The 13,092-nt window shown below is 47.7% G+C and overlaps 1 protein-coding gene across 1 annotated transcript in view; it reads left to right on the top strand.

Moving 5' to 3' along the window:
- Positions 1-1,193: 1,193 nt before the first annotated feature.
- Positions 1,194-13,092, top strand: part of LOC133111583 (ankyrin repeat domain-containing protein 11-like) — a 125,336-nt gene continuing 113,437 nt past the window's right edge. The window contains exon 1 of the mRNA XM_061222049.1: positions 1,194-1,593. The gene's annotated coding sequence lies outside the window, so the exon portion shown is untranslated. The remainder of the gene's footprint in view (positions 1,594-13,092) is intronic.

Here is a 13,092-nt window from a genome sequence, read left to right as displayed (position 1 = left end):
AAGGTGAGCGTCATGATTAGCGTGCATCAAATAAAGTACTATTATTGTGTCCTATTTTGGGGCCTACTGCCCCGAGATTCATGTTCTATTTTCTGCGTAACCTAATTAATTGTGTTTACTAACATAATATATTATCGGTTGGTTTATTTATTTCTCAAAATTCAAGCAATCAAATATTCCCCAACCCATATGTACAATATGCTAACTAGCCAACTACTTCGACTGTCAGTAGAATTCACGTTTTGCAAATCAATCATCGAATAGATTTACCATGGTTTTCATTATACACGATCATAAGAAATTATGTGTCGGCCTCGTTTAGCTTTCGGATAACAACGTTTGCTGTTATAACGTGTACACTGAACATAAATCTTAATTGTACTACTTTAACAGTGGCAAGGATCATTTCAATTGTATCAAAACAACGAACTGAACACTTCATTAGGTGGACCGAATAGTCGTCTCCATACTTACGGTGACAGAAAAATCGTCTAGGCAGTGTATGACTACTTTCATGTATAATAACTACAAGGTAAGTTGGCTTTTGCAACCTCGTGACAATCCCTGCCCAAGTTCCCAACACACACACACACACACACACACACGATTAATTAGACATTTATTTTGAGTGCCTCTTTTGACACATATTTATTTGAAGTAGCTACAACAGCTGTGGATGAACGCTAATGCATCATCCTAAATAGGAGAGCTTGAATTGATTTTGAGCAACTAAATTAACTGGTTTTCAATAGGCAAGCATAGCAGGTAAAAAATATTAAAATCAGAACAACACTACAACTTGCTGACTTATTAGCTACGTTGATGGCTGAGAGGGGAAAGTATTAATCGGCTGAAAAACGAAATCAACAGCTTTTGTCACATCTGTTATTAGAGAACCATGCTACGTTGTACAGCGTACAGTCGAACCTATCCAAAATCAGGGAACGTACTCCATTTCCTCTGCTCCGGCAGTCTAATGGAGATTCGCAACAGATCGTGAAACTGTGCCCCTGCTTCCGCCATATTAGCTCAAAAGGGCAGTTACTCATATGTTGTGGAGGCACCTTTTCTCGATCCAGAATGGCGTCAGTTTCGCACGTGGACAAAATAGGAACCGCCTACATTCCCACATCCTACAGCCTATCATCTCCGGCCTTTCAAACCGCCTCATTCCCATTTCGTCAGCAGCGAAGTCGAAGTCAAAGGCCGCCTGGAGCCTGAGCAAGGAGTCGATAGAGAGGATTAAGGAAACTGCGAAATTACATAACGATATTGCAAACAAGGCTTCTTTTTTCCCCAGAACCTTCAAAAATTATGATTCGTGGCTCGTAAAAATCGGAGGGAATAATAATTTTGGAAACGTGACCAACTACGGGAATCTAGAAAGATTTTTCTTTCGATCTGAGGTTGCCTGCGTTATTGGCTGTTGGGGTTAGCAACGATATTATATTGGTGTATATGCGATGTGGGCTGCTTTTGTCGGATGTTTCCGGACGGCAGTCTGTTGAGAAGCAAGGCCTCAAATGGGAGAACCATCTCTTGGACGGGAGTACCCAGAATAAACAAGTGGACGCCGTTCAGATTTCGTTGAAGGTAATGCACTTTTAGCTATTAATATGCAAACAATGGCAAATACTTCTCTCAACTTTTGTGTAACTGTTGTTGATAACAGGCCAATCACTGTCGCCTGCGAATATAAACAATTGAAAACCTGTCCGAATAGCTAAGCTAGCTCTTTAGCCAATGTTACCAATGCTACCTATTTATTATTGATGTTGATCTTGATTGGTTCAGCTTGCTAGCTAGCTAAGATTAGGTAGCTTTTTTGATTAAGCGCCACCTTGCTTATCATCAACATAGCTAGCAACACGGTTGGCTAGCTAAGCCTGCTAATGTTGTTTAGCTTTCTGTTTTATGAAGAGATTAAAGTAACGTCAGTTAGCTAGCTACATGCTGCCAACAACAAGTTATGGTTTCTAGCAAGCGTATGGTGTCCTGGAGAAAGTTTAATTATAGCTAGCTAGTTTGTTAATAAGCTAAGTTCGCTAACTACATCCACTACGCCAGCAGGTTAGCTAGCTCTAGTTGCACAAATGCGGTGAACTGGTTAGTGTGGGCTGACGTGAACGTTATTTTGCCAAAGGCTTTAACGAAGCTATTATTATTTCTGCGTAGCAGTCTAGCTAGCGAGTGTAGCTAAGCGAACATTAGCTAGCAACAAGCTAAAATTTCCGTGATGTTCGTTAGCTAGAGTTTGCTTGAATAATTTGCTTCCGAGCTGGCCATTTGAGCGAATTGGTGCTAGCTAACGACTAACCAAAGTATCTTCTGTGAAGAAGGGAAAAAAAATGATGGAAGTAGGCATTTTACTGGGATAGTGTAACGTAGTGTTGCAGCCAGCGGGCATCGGCGCTGGCTTATATAATGTAGTCTAATGTTTACTTCCCTGATGAGTAATGTTATTTTCATGCACAAACGTATTACAGTAAAATGGGGCGAAAGGTCATTCATTTGACTTAAATCCGTTCATAATCCTGGCATTAACGTGTATGCAATGTTATACTGCATTATAATAATATTAAATCAAAGTACAAATTAAGAGTGCAGCTGCAAATCGGTGCAGTCAGCCGTTCCTGTGAAAACATAATTCAGTGGTTGAACGTTAGCTTTCAACATTATTTTGTGCCACTGCCGGTACAGTTATTTTTATATCGCTTTAGAAAGACTATTAATGTTAAATGTATAGTGGGCTGCCTTTAGACGGGACAGGATTAGAGTACTACGGGCTCACATTACGTTTTGTAATTGCTTCGTCTTTGTAGAAGGCCATTCACCAATGTCTCTAATGCTTTCTCTAGCGAAGTAACGTTACTGAATGGTCGAACTTTACGTCGACCTCTTGAGAAGGGATGTGCAGCCATGTTAAATTGGTTCATCTGGATAGGGAAGTATTGTTGACATACCCTTTATTGGATATGGGGGTACACGCAGTACGATTAGCACATTTTACACGTTTGGTTGGAATATCTGGCGCAGAGAAAAATGTGAGCATCCCCGTGAGCAATATTCAGAGTAATTGGGAACAGAGACAAAAACCCCAACAGCCAGACCATAAAGCACACCGTGACTCAAATAAGTTGGCCAACGTGCCGTTTATGCTACTAGTGGGGCTGTAGCAATTTGGATGAATTTGAACTGAAACTTTTTAATGGGACTTGCATTTTAATTCTTTGGAGAAGAGCATACGGACACTTTTTTTGCCAGGTCTAGTTTGACACTCCAAATTCTTTTAATTCTTGCAGTTATGTCTTTTCTTGCCTTTTCTGCATTTGGTGGCGTGCGCATATTTTCTTCTGAAACTTTGAAGCAAAGTTGTGGGTTTGGAGATGATTGGGGAACATGGTCTGCAGCAGTCACAATTGCAGGTTTAGCTGAGTGTTTTAGCCAAACCATATCGAATGAGCAGTTATCCAAACAAAGCCATGGAGTGGCAGGGATAATGGCCCACCTATGAGCCTTGGTGTGTCTTCAGCTAGCGGTTTACCATTCTGCTTGTTTTGTTATGGATTTGTGGAAGGATAAGGTTGTGCAGATGTATGTGAAATTTTTTTTTATTTTTTTTTTAGATGTGTGGTTAGATGCTGTTTTGAATGCCCCGTAATCAACACGGCACCTTCTCTAGTTCACATAGGTTAAGCGTCGGTCGCCTCGATGGGCGTCGTATGAACAACTTACCGCACTTCCCGTTGGTGCAAAAAGGCGTGTGCTGGATGAAAAAGAGTCACTTCACAGGAATTAAAAATTGAAATGGCTGATCGGGTGTGCCGCAGTCCACTGTGGAAGCAGTTGGCTTCGTGGTGGCAATGCTGGGACATCTTTCGGCATTCCTCCCCAGAATGGCTAACGGGGGCAGGAAGTAATGTTCTGCAGGGGTCAAGGGTGAGGAGCTCTGTGATTGGAGGGGGCATGTGGGAGACTCCTTTCCTGTTGCAGACCTCAAACACTCGGGGGGGTGGGGGGGGGGGGGGTGCGCCTTCCTGTGGGCACACACGTCTGCTGCTTCTGGACAATACAATGCAGTTGTGGGGCTTCACACTGGGACCTCTGTATGAGCCAGAACTCCCACACGGCCACAGGATTCATTTCAGGTCATCGCTAGACATGGCCTCTCTCCCACTCGCCCCCTCCCGACCTGCTATGTAACGAGACGGCCTGAAAATGGCGAACGAAACAAAAGCCGAAATCGGGCAGAACGAGGGGCTCCTTCTCACCACACTCGTAGAAGCTCCTCGGGTCTGGAACATTGCTCCATCTCCAGGGCAACCTCGCACTGCTGCTCCTGCTTTGCACGGGGGGGCGCCTGATTGGCTGCCGCAGCCCGTCAGGGAGGGCGCTCTGTCAGGCCTGGGTTTCGGGCTGCCTGGGCCCGGCGGCGGTGGTGGTGGTGGTGGTGTTGTTGTTGTTGTTTTCTCGATGCACTCGCGGGAGAGAGACGTGCACGTGCAAGAAGGTCCTGCCACATCCGCCCTTTCTCTCGCGCTGTGCTGAGGTCAGGGTGTGGGCTACGAGTCCCACTCGTATTGCCCGAGTTGTGCTGAGCTTCTGCTCGCTGTGTTCTCTCTCTCCTGCGCGGCTGACACACAAGTGAACGCATCGCAGCGACGTGAGAATGCATCTGCTGCTGTTTGTCTTGGTCGCCTGATTATGTTGAAGTAATTCGGAAATAAATACCATATTTTGGCTTTTGTATTGTATGATTGCGTCTTTATTTTTCCTGGGAACGACCAAAACTGGTTTGCAAAATCTTTTTTCGAGTTGTTTTCAAAGGCTAAATTAACAGTTGAGTTGAGTGATGGAAAAAATTTTTTAACCGCATCAGTACAGCTGTTTTTTTTATTTTTTATGTTGATTCATAATTTCCTTTGTTTGCTACTCTTAAACTGACACTTGCATCATTATTGAGGTGTGTGTATAAACATTAAAAAAAAGAAATGGGACAAGTAACCATATGCCTGCCGGTCATTATGCAAAGTGTCTGCCCTATTTGGGCCTCTGTATTGTTGCTTTGAAAGTAGTCACAGTTGTGAGCGTAGCTAATTCATCAGAGGAACGCTTGACAGATGTCCCTCAAAGGTCTGCCCTGGCCCTCGTGTATCAGATAACCGAGGAGAAACGGACACCCCGTGTAATGAAGACCGGGCCAGCGGTCCAAACAATTGACTCAGTGTTAGGGCAGGTCACATGATGTTTTAACCCTGAGAGTGCCTTTAAGAAGCACCCGGGATGTGCTTCTTAAACCTCCTCAAATGGTTAATGCGGTTTTAGAACAAATCCCCTGGAAAACCCAAACTTTCCAAACCCAAGTGAACACTTTTGAAAGCCCACCATTGCAATAATGGACGTACTACATGTGTACCCTCTTCGTCTTGGTTTTTCCATTATGAATAAGACGTATGAAAGCACAGTACAGCCGTGGTAAAAGAATTGGGTCAACATGAGTAGGCTTATGCGGGGAACTGGGAGCTCAGCGTGCTGCGTTTGTGAGCCTGCGCGGAAACACAACAACAGGCATGGCACATCACTCTTGGTGCGCTGGCACAGAAGGTGCTCTTGGTCTGGTCCTCGGGTGAAATTTACAAAGTCCGGTTTTTACGGAGACGACGTGACCTTGTGGCCGGCAGGTTTTTGGCATCTTTGATAAATATTCTCCGCGCGTATGATCTACATACTCCCAGCATTGGCTCTGTTGGGGACGGTGTGGTTTCAGGTCGGCTGCATTGGCCTGTTTGTAGTGTTTGAATCGTGTTGAATAGGAAACCGTGCGACCTTTGTTGCTTCGTACACGAAAGGCCTCGAGGCCTTCGGCTGCCGTACGTTTGGTGCGTTTGGTGCTAGTGTGGACAAGCAGCTGGTCTGAGCAGCCAGTTCAAAGTGACTACACTTACTCTCGCTAATGTTAGCCAGTCTAACCTAACTCTTAAATTAATCAAATTGCTGGATATGTTAGTTTGTGAAATTCTGACAGAGAAGACCTATTTTTATTTTCTGCAGGTACTATTAATGTTTCTAGATGTTGAACGCTTAGATTGCAACAATAGTAGCTTGAAATGATGAAGAGACCATTATTGGCGATATGAATGCAACATGCATGTACATGCGATACTATAAACGACCACAATAGCCGTTTGACTTCGTAATGTGCCGGTATAGTCTTTGCTTTAATTACACTGCGACCATCAGAACTAATTTGTGGTGCCACATAAAAATGTCAAAATTGCCGCTTCTCTCTCATGAGCTAATAAAATGGTGTTTGTGTGAGAACATTCAAATATTGCAATTCGTATCAGAAATGTCAAAACAAATGTGAAAAAAGGGTTTGATATGCGTTCGCCGTGTCATAGACAATTGTTGGCAGACAATTTCCCGATCTGTTTGTGTGCACATGTGCGCGAGTCGTGGACGGACCACGTGAGCTAATTGGTCAGTCATATATTATTCAGATAAACGTCAGTCAATGTCTAGTTCCATTTTCTCTTTTTATATTGGGCAGCATCCTTGAATCAAGCTCAAAATTACATGACACAGTCAGTTATAACGGAAGGCTGTTTTTTAGTGGTTTGAAATATCCAATTCCTTTTGCAAATTACTATTTCCTTTCCAATAGCCAAGTCTGCGATTCTTCCAGTGGCTACGTAGCAGCGCGGAACGGGAGTTCATGCCTTAATAAAACCGCAGAGAGAGAGAGAGCGAGAGAGAGACACGCATGCACCGCTTCCTCACAACCGAGGGATGGAACAGCACGTACCTCGGACTGCTGCCACCTAAATTTGACGACGCTCCCTGTGCGTGGGCAGGAAATGGACCGGGCGGTCCGTGTGAATATCTGAAAACGCTCTGTTAGCACTCAGGCCCAAAACCTGGCCAGTGGAGGTCGGGACCCTCCCATTCGTAGGCCTCCTTTGTGCCCGTCTATAAACAGGAATAGCAGCGCTTGCCTTCCCTGTGTTTTCCAGCCGTATAAATCTTTTATGGCCTGTGCCTCCTCTGGACACTCTCTCTGGACAGACAAATGCCATTTAGGCTCCTTTCAAATCCTCCCCTCTCCCCCCCCCCTTCCCTTTAAAAACAAAATGTCTACAGCTCCCCGTTGTACCCTGGGATATTGGAGCTGAATTGGGGGCAGAGGAGGGAAGGGGGGGGGGGGTGTTTTATGGTCTAGAATTTCATCCCTTCCTGGTAATGACCTCTCTGTCCTCTGTTCTTTGGATAACATTTTTTATATATATTTTTTTATAACTCCCGCACATCAAAGGGAAAGGTTCTCCCTTGTGCTGTATCTTTTTCTTTGTCTGTGTACTTTACCAATGTTGCTTTGATGTTGTGCCTTTTTAGGTCGAACAATTTGCTATTAGTCCTGGTTATCAGCAAACACGAGGCTGTGTAACCTCATCCTGCGTCACCATGCCAGAAGATGGTAATGCACCTGAATTATGATTATTATTTTTTCCCTGCCTGTCTTTTTGCTTAATTTGTACTACAGTCTCAGATACACGGAGTATTATTGATGGTGACCTAATTCAGCTGTGGTTGTGCTTAAGGACATTATTTTCAAACCGCTGAAAGGATGGATATCTGTAACCTTTCTATTTTTTTTGTTGTTGCTGGCTATATCACCATTCTGATGGTGTAAGGTAATAACTTATCACATGACTTGTCAGGGCTAACAATCTGTGTGAACGGTATTGCTCAATTGAGATAATAACAGGGGTGTTGCTGTCACTTCAGTGTACGCCTGGCAGGCAAATTAGCTAAGGCTAGTTGTATCTATTCTGCCTCATATTAGTGAAACAGACTTAGCTTTGTTATGTAGCTACGATATGGCACTTGCATTTGTAAGTGTATGCTTTGGTTCTATACAAAAAAAACCCCCAAAAAAACCAGGCACAGATGCAGGCTGTACAGGCTGATGCAGAAAATACTCAGGTCTCTTCAGGAGCGGTAGTGATCTTCTAAATCCTTTCTTTTATTGCTTATAATTTTGTTGCTTGGTATTTAGGACGTAGCCGTTGATGGTTGGGTGCCGTCGGACTCCGATAATCTTAAAGACGTGCTGCGTTATTGATCTGTACCATCAGAAAAGGCCCCGGATGTGCATCGCTGGTCTGATACCCAGCCGGTCTCTCGATGGCGGGGGCCGCTGCAGGTCACGGCAGACAGGAAGGCGTTGTGAGTGGAGAGCGCGGTTGATGATTTTCCCGGCTCTTATTTTATTAGAAATGTGAGCGGGCCCACACAACTCTCGGTTTCCTGCGGCGGGTTTCTCACGGCTGTTCGCCCGCCGCTCGAGCGCACGCCCGTGTGCCTGGCAGTGCGGTGAGTGTCTGCTCCTGAGAGCGAGGCCTCCTTCCCTCCTCGCCGCCGCTGGAGAAGGTGCTCGTACCCGCCCCAGAAGAGCGGCCACGCCGGCGTTTCATTGGCTGGCGGTGTCGGAGCTCGCCCTGCGCGCGCACGGAGACGCGTGTGCGGGACGCGGCACGTCTGAGAGCGCACGTGTGTGCACGCCCCGGGAGTGACAGCGCCCGAGATGGCAGTCGCTGTTTTGATTGGCGGTCGGGAGAGCCCGGTGATCGGTTATCTGTGTGTTTTCTGGGTATGGATGTCCCGGGACAGGAGGCACTGCAGTAGTCGCCTCTGGCCGGTTTCTGGGCGAAGCGCCGTGTGCGTTGACGACGCTCCTGCCTCGAGAATGGAGAGGGTTGCTGCGTTTCGCATGCGGAGGGAGGCGCGCGGCTGTTGGAGAGCAGAGTGCAGTGCGCACAGCGTCTCCTGAATCTTAGCCAGTCTCAGATGTGACTGTGCTGCCCTGCTGCACGGTGTGTGAGGGCTGAGCGAGGTGGAGCAGGGCTTTCAGCCCACTCTCAAATACACACAACACCAAGGGCCACTGCCTCTGGGGCTGTGTTCATGAGCCTGCCAAGGCGCCGGCTCACATGAGGTTTTGTCATGATTTTCTTTCACTTTCTCTCTATCCCTCTCCCTTCCCCCTGTTCTCTAACTCCCTCTCTTTCTCTCTCCTCTTCCTCTCTCCTTTGCTCCCTCTCTCTCCCTTTCCCTCTTTTTACATCCCTCACACCCTCACCCTCCCACCATCTCTCTCTCTCTCTCCTTCTCTCTCTCTCTCTCTCAGTTTGTCCCAGTCTCTCTCCCCCTCTCTCCTCTGGTGTGGTTGTGTGGGTGAATGGCAGTCAGAGGCCTGTAACAGCAGTGCTCTTTTGATAGGGCAGCTGAAGCCATTCAGCTGGCCCGTTTACATTGATATGCAGGGCAGGAAGGGGGAGAGGTGCGTGCGTGCGTGCGTGCGTGTGTCTGTGTGTGTGTGTGTGTGTGTGTGTGTGTGTGTGTGCGTGTGTCTGTGTGTGTGTGTGTGTGTGTGTGTGTGTGTGTGTGCGTGTGTCTGCGTGCGTGTGTCTGTGCGTCTGCGTGCGTGCGTGCGTGCGTGCGTGCGTGCGTGTTGTGACCTCACCGTCGAGCGGAGCCCCACCACATCCCCGTCGCACTGCTGTTCTCAGCTGTGATGCTGCTGTATCTTTGACACTCAAAAAACACAATCTTTCACGCCTGCAGATGTAGAACTAGATTTCTGCTTTCATCTTTTGATACTTATCCTTCGGGTTTAAAGTTTTATTAGATTTTTTTTTTTTACAAAACATGCAGCATGCATTTTATAGATATCTATAGAAAAGTTTTAAAACTTGTTTTTCAGCAAACCACTGAAATATTTATAACTGCCTCGGCCAGCCGCGAAAAAATATTTTGGTGACCTGAACAACCAAATTAAATGCACATGCTTCACATGCATGAAAAATGCATATATGAAACAGCCCACAGACCACAGTTGAGAACCGCATAGAATATTGTTTGTGCTGAATTTCTTTTCATCATTGTTTTCTGAGAAGTTGTTTCCTGCTATACCTTTGAGCTTCTTTGTCACAAAGCACTGTATGTTCTCCGCGCTAAGCCCTTGTACTCAGACGTATACGTGCGCGCAGAGACACTTTGCAGTTTTCCATCTGGGTTTTGTTATTTGTGCCCGATGTCTAGGTCTCTTTCTGCAGTCTGGGTCAAAATCAATTCAACACGAGGAGCGCTTGCAGCTTGTTGCGTTTGGTGGGCAGACGCAGTTCCGGAGATTAGGCCACTGCGCCGCGGTCCAAGGTCCGTCGATGCGTTCCCGGGTCCGCTGGGGAATTCCGTATAAACCGTGCCGCGCTGCGATTGGAAGGCGGCGTCCGCTGTCGGCCAATGGGGTCGGGGAATGAGTCGCTCCCAGGTAGACGAGCCGTTGAGTCAGAACGGCTGACGGCCTCGTCAGTCGGCGAGCGTCTGTCGGGATTTATTCCTCTCCTCCGCGGAGCGGAAACCGCAGAGCTCGTCTCCCGCGCTCACTTTCCATCGTGACCGTTAGGCCGCCGGCGGCGTGCGGCGCGTTGCGTTCCGCCCGCGTTCCTTCCGCCCGTTTCGTCTGGAAGCGTTTAATGCCGCTTGCGTGCAATGGAAAGAACCAGCCGGGTCTGGCCGTCGCCGTGCCAACCACGCGCTGGCGGCGAGCTCTTAACGGTGCCATATGGCCGCAGTGCCCGTCAAAGCTCCTCTAAGTGTTCTCTGCCCCCCCCTTTTGAAAGTCGGCGGGATAAGAAGTTCTCACAGTGTTGCTACCGTGTTGTAGCCCTGATGGAACATTCCGGTAATGTTGTGAGCACATTCTGAGTCCCCTCCCCCCCCCCCCGCTCTGTGTCTGTGCGGACGGGGCTCTGGTTCCCACAGTCTGCTGTGAGCGCGTGGCGTAGCGCGGCCGCTCTGATGGAGAGCGCAATGTGTCGCCGTCAGCGCTTCCTGGCCCGAGCCTCGCTGGGAACAGGGCCCCGGAAGGCTGGGCTCAACGCTGGGCGCTGTGTTTACACTGGGAGAGGCAGATCTTTATCGGCTCTGTGTGTGTGTGTGTGTGTGTGTGTGTGTGTGTGTGTGTGTGTGTGTGTGTGTGTGTGTCTGTGTGAGAGAGAGTGTGTGTGTGTGTGTGTGTGTGTGTGTGTGTGTGTGTGTGTGTGTGTGTGTGTGTGTGTGTGTGTGTGTGTGTGAGTGAGTGTGTGAGTGTGTGTGTGTGTGTGTGTGTGTGTGTGTGTGTGTCTGTGTGAGAGTGTGTGTGTGTGTGTGTGTGTGTGTGTGTGTGTGTGTGTGTGTGTGTGTGTGTGTGTGTGTGAGAGTGAGTGAGTGAGTGAGTGAGTGAGTGAGTGAGTGAGTGAGTGAGTGAGTGAGTGAGTGAGTGAGTGAGTGAGTGAGTGAGTGAGTGAGTGAGTGAGTGAGTGAGTGAGTGAGTGAGTGAGTGAGTGAGTGAGTGAGTGAGTGAGTGAGTGAGTGAGTGAGTGAGTGAGTGAGTGAGTGAGTGAGTGAGTGAGTGAGTGAGTGAGTGAGTGAGTGAGTGAGTGAGTTGCATCTGGACACCCTTATTATGGCACCACAACCAAATGTACAGCCGTGCATTGAAAGCCTCTGTGAATGTCTATATGCAGTTGGCACGTTCAGTCATTGGCTAGTGTCTGTAGACACTGATCTGTTCCCATTGGCTTCTCTCCTGGCACCGCTGCGGCTCTTGGAGGTGATAAATTCCACCGGAAACGACTGTTGTGTCCATTGTAGCGAAAGGTCGGAGGTCGGGCAAGTCACCTCTGAGTGCCGTTTTAACCTTTAGATTGTTTACCTGTTGTAACTCGGGTTTGAATTAATATTTCAGTTGTGGGGCAGAGCCGAAGTCTATTTAAAGAAAAGGCTGTTGCATTATGGATGTTTTACCCAATGAATAATGAAATTGTGTGTCCCACCGTTATTTTTGGCGGTGGAGAGACTGCAGAAACGGAATGGCGGCTCACCGGCAGCTGGAACGGGGCTGTAGTTAATGTGGGGAACGGAACTCGGTCAACCGCCTCTTGTGTGAACAGTCTCACATTTGGTTGGCAGAAATACTGACTTTGTGATGAGCAATTTGTCTGCCGTGTGAAGCATGTTGCTAAATCACCAGGTTAATATGTTGTGTCTGTACTTTTAGTTTTTACCTAGGCTGTATTAAATGTCATATATTTCTGGCATGCATTATTCTCAGTTTTTTTGTTGATTTGTTTTCAGCATCATGACCAGAGATGGTGTTTCTGAGTTTGGTTTTCAGGTGAAAAAGATTTTGAGAGCTTTGGGAGGCGTGAAATGTCACACAACAATTTCTTTTACATTGGAGAAAATCATTTTGGAAGCTGTAGTTTTTGCAAATGAATGAAAAAAAGAACGTGAAAAAAATGACGTACTGCTATAATTAGTGTGCAATATTGAATTGCACCACCTTTTGTGAGGATATGTTTGAGACTTTGGACGTAGTCATTGACGTAGTGGAAGACCTCTTGTTTTATTTTTGCGTGTAATTATGTGTTCCGGGGACAAACTAAACCGTGACGTGGAAGCCAAGGTAGTAGCTGAATCACGGGCACAGTGGGCTAGCCGTTATACCGGGGGCAACATTAGCTCAGGAGGTCGTCTGGCTGGCGGATCGATCCCCCGCCCTGGGTGTGTGGAAGTGTCCCTGAGCAAGGCGCCTAACCCCCAATTGCTCCTGGTCGGTGCCTTGCATTGCAGCCTATCGCCGTTGGTGTGTGAGAGAGTGTGTGAGTGAATGAGAGGCATCGATTGTAGTGCGCTCGGGATAAAAGCCACTTTATAAACGGAGTCCGTTTAGCGTTTAGCGCACGGCCGCTCCGGTTTCTCCGGCCCTCCGGCGGTGCGTGCGGACGGGGCTCTGCGCGGTAAGGCCGCGGCTTCTCCGCACGATCCCCTCTGCCAGGGCGAGGACACGACCCGAGCGCAGGCGGCCCCCGGGCCAGACCAGACCGTTCATGGGCTTTTCTGCAGTGATCTAAATTTAATCTCTCCGCGGGCACTGCCGGGTGACTCACTCCCACCCCTGCCCAGCCGCCTCCCTCCCCAGCCGCCTCCCTCCCAGGGCTCTTCCTGTCTTGGAGAACACCAGTACCGCTCTTAATCCCTCGGGGCAGC

This window comes from Conger conger, chromosome 15 (assembly GCF_963514075.1).
Source record: "Conger conger chromosome 15, fConCon1.1, whole genome shotgun sequence".
NCBI lineage: Eukaryota > Metazoa > Chordata > Actinopteri > Anguilliformes > Congridae > Conger > Conger conger.
The sequence above is the reverse complement of the archived record's forward strand: the minus strand, read 5'-3'. Positions and strand labels throughout refer to the sequence as shown.